Below are 4,200 nucleotides of genomic sequence, written 5' to 3' on the forward strand. Positions count from 1 at the left end.
AGATCTGATGTTAAATGTTCTCAACACAATGAACAAAGAAAAAAGAAAGCAAAACGAACACAAGAAAATTTTAAGAGGTGTTGGATATGTCTATTATCTTGATTGTGGTGATGGCACCCCGGGTGCATGTGTCCGAACTCATCAAGTTTAACACATTAACATAAGCAATTTTTTGTATATCCACTATACTTCAACAAACCTGTTAAGGAATGAATGAATAAATAAGTGAATAAAAGGCTTATTGAGGGCAGATACAATTCTTAGTGCAATGCCTTGTGTTTGATAAGCACTTAATTACTACCATTCCAATTTTGATTCAGTTCACACATATTTTACCATTCTCTTATATTAGTCTGTTCAATAATTTAAGAAACACTAGTATATTTACCTTTAAAAGAACATTTTTAATTTATTGCAATTCCAAGAAATATAACCATAAATTTATAATCATTAGTCTTAAATATCTTTCAATCTTTTAAAAAATAGGAATTGCCATTAAAACACATAATAATAATTCCTGTGAAAACACTTACATGTTTGTAAACTGTTTTTCAGCACTTACTAATCTCATTTGTTTCTCAGAGCAACTCTGAGAGTTTGACTGGTGTCGCCAAAAGTTTCTATATTTTTCTGAGGTAACAGATATTCAGAAGAGTTACATAATGAGTCCAAAATCATGCATACCTGATTAAGACAGGCCTTATGATTTGAAACCCATTACACCTTTCACTACAATATGTTTATCATATTTCTCTCATAAACTTCAACAATCTTAGAACAAACTGTTCCTTATACTATTTGATCTGGCATCCCGCAGTCAAAGTTTGTATGCCTCATTTTTCTTGAAAATTTCTAGAACCTATGCATTTATAGATAGAATTTTGTTGATTACATGTTGCATATTTATCACTAACAGTAGGGGATTTTATTTTTCATGGCCCCACTATCTATGACAATTAAGAGTCAAATGCTTATACAAAGCATTTATAAAATGTAATATATTTTTTAGGTTCTTTCTTCTGATAAGACAAACCTGAATTTTTTTTTTTCACTAAAGTTGTAAATGTGAAAAAAATATTGTTTTCTGTTCTGTCTTTCTTTTCCAGCATTTGTCTTCACAGGTTTTTCTGGAGATTTGTTTCTATAGAAGCACTTTGGATCATAATTTATGAGGTAGGTTGAATCAGATAATAATGCATGCCATTTATACTTTATCATACTCACATAGCTTTATGGGTGTGTACCTTAGAGGCAGAGAGGCAAATTTTTATTAACACATGTTTATACATAATGGACCAATTGGGAAGTGGTAAGAAGTAATGGCTGTGATTTACATAGACTAAGAAATGTCTTAGAGCACCTCACCCTGTCTGGAGTCCCCACTGTGACAGATGAGCCCATGCCTGTGGGGGAAGACAGCATGCTATTTATGGCATTTCCTTCTGAGACAATTAAGTAACATATGCCAGGACCATAGGGATTATCTTTGAGCTACACAGTATGTAACTCTATCTGAAGAGAAATATAATATTTTACAAATTTGACAAACCATAAGAAAGCTTAAATTGATTCACCCATTTTAATAAATACAATAACTTTTTTGTGCCTCAATAAGCTTTATCTCCTGATAAGAGTATGTTATAAAACATTACATATTATATATATGCATTATTCAGAAAATATGGCATATTTATTTTGTGAGAGTGTGATCTTCATAATGAACTCTTACATAGGCCTCTTATTTTAACAACTGCTTTATCTTCCTCTATTTAAACCAAGTCAAATGGAAAAGTTGGTTCATTGTAGAAATAAAAACTAATTTCTTATGGTGCTATTGCACTATTACCCTGCATGCTACAGTTTGGAAAACACGATGGGTTGACTGGGACTAATGAGGGCTAAGGAAAGGAGGAATTAGATGTCAGGACCAATACACTGTTATAACCTTGTCCTCAGTAACATAGTGACTCAATGCAGTGCTGTGTTTATTGGGAGCATTTATGTGGTCCAAACTATGGCCTCTACGAAATTTAGGTTTATTGTTTCTATTTTATTATAGAAGTCATTGAGGTCTAGCGAGGTTTATTTAAAAATTCAAGTTCCAACGGGAAGTTGATTACAAATTAGAAATTACACATTAGGAAATGCTGGGATTAAAAGATCCACTACAGGTTATTTGGCATAATTGCCTCGTGAGGTTTATAGGTCTGCACAGTCTAGCTCATTTTCTTGGCACAATATAGTAGCTCAAGAAGTATTTGTTAGGTGCATGAAGAGAGAGGAAAAGTTGTTCTCCTGGATCTCTTCTCAGATTTCTTATCTCACTCAAGTTGATTTATGACCTGATTCTTCTTGTGTTTCTGAAGTTCATACTGCACACCCATGGCCTTCCACAAGTAATTATACTTGTAATTCTTGGTATTCTATGGCGAGGTGTGTATGAGGTCATCACTGGTAAGTGATTTCTATTATGGCCTAGTTTTTAAAGACCTCTATAAAGTCCAGTTTCCAAAAACGAAGAGGAGGGAGGGAGGGAGGGAGGGAAGGAAGGAAAGAAGGAAGGAAGGAAGGAAGGAAGGAAGGAAGGAAGGAAGGAAGGAAGGAAGGAAGGAAGGAAGGAAGGAAAGAAAGAAGGAGGGAAAGAAAGAGGGAAACAAGGACAAGTAGATGTGAAAAAGCAACTGTAAAAGAATTACCTGACTTTCCTGGCTGCCCAAGAAGTTCTTGTTTGGTCTTTCAAATGGTACCAATTTGGCAGAGTAACTTTATAACAACTTTAAGCCTTAAGGCTGTGTATACTACATCATTCCTTATGATACTACAGTGAAATGGTATTCCTATTTTGCCAGTTGAACAGGTGAAGGACCATGAGACTGAGTGGTAAAATAGTGATAATATTAGATTTGAATATCAGACCCATAGATCTTGCAGAAGGCTTTGTTGGGTTTATGATAACTTGATATGTAAGAATATCTTTATTTATATAGTGCTTTGCCATTGAGAAATTATTTCATACATAACCATTTAAACTCTGTCTCACTTTCTTTAGTAGCATTTTTTTTTGCTAGAATCTATGCAAACTTTATAATTCATCAAAAAATAAAGAACAAATTCCCTCACTTTGTGTTATTCAAAAATCCACCTTACATGCATTGTTTATTCCTCCCTGCCTTCTCCTATCCTTTATTCTGTCTTTCTCTCTCCTTTCTTCTACTCATATTTATTGAGTTTCTTCTCTGAGCCAGAGCCTGCAGTAAACACTACTCTCCTTCATGCAGGCAACTCTGGACAGTTCCTCCTGGTCTCCTGAAATCCACACCCTTAGAATCACAGCACTCCTTTGATTCCACAATCCCAAACATTTTCATACATAAGAATAAGACAAAGTAGCATAGAAAATATTTATTGGCTAAGCTTCATCCTCACTGATTTTCATTTCTATATCCATATCTCCTCCCATCTCCAAAAGATGGGAACAAAAGAAAAAATAGAGGCAGGCTAGCTGTATTTTTCACTCTAAGAGTAGTCTAATATTAATGTACAACATCTATACTGAGAGAAAAAGAGAAAGGGGTGGTTACACTAAAAGTCATAATTTGTTGAAAATGAATACATCAGGCAGTACGGTTAGAGAGCATTGTAGTACCTGGCACACTGGTGCAAATACAGGGTCTTTTACAAGTAGGACGTCATGAATGTTGTCCCTCATATATTAACCACTTAAATAAGTGGATTTCCATCAATTATTTCTAATTATATGCACTTTCATCCAATTAACAAAAGCTGACAATGATGTAGTCTTGCAACATAGGATTTCATTTTCCCAGCATTTTTCACCCTTCATTTTCACTCTTTTTCAATAGAAGCCTTTCTTATTTTTCATAATTACTCCTGTGTTAACAAGAATAAACTTCCTAAGAAATAATGACTCAGTGACAAGGCTAGATATAAGGCCTAGGAATCCTTGAATTGTAAGAAATACACAGTAAATATATTTGTTTGAAGGATATTTGGGGTTCTCAAGGTTGTAGGAAGACTGGAGAAACAGTAGTGGACAATGGTTAGGAAAAATATACCTCTGAAGGCTGTGAAGTAGGAGGCTCAGCTATCAACAATCCACTGGGATGGATAGATCAGAACAGAGCCTTCCATTAATTATTAAACTCTTTTTCTGTTGAGTATCTTGCAATACAAGACCCA

This window comes from Chlorocebus sabaeus, chromosome 10 (assembly GCF_047675955.1).
Source record: "Chlorocebus sabaeus isolate Y175 chromosome 10, mChlSab1.0.hap1, whole genome shotgun sequence".
NCBI classification, from domain to species: domain Eukaryota; kingdom Metazoa; phylum Chordata; class Mammalia; order Primates; family Cercopithecidae; genus Chlorocebus; species Chlorocebus sabaeus.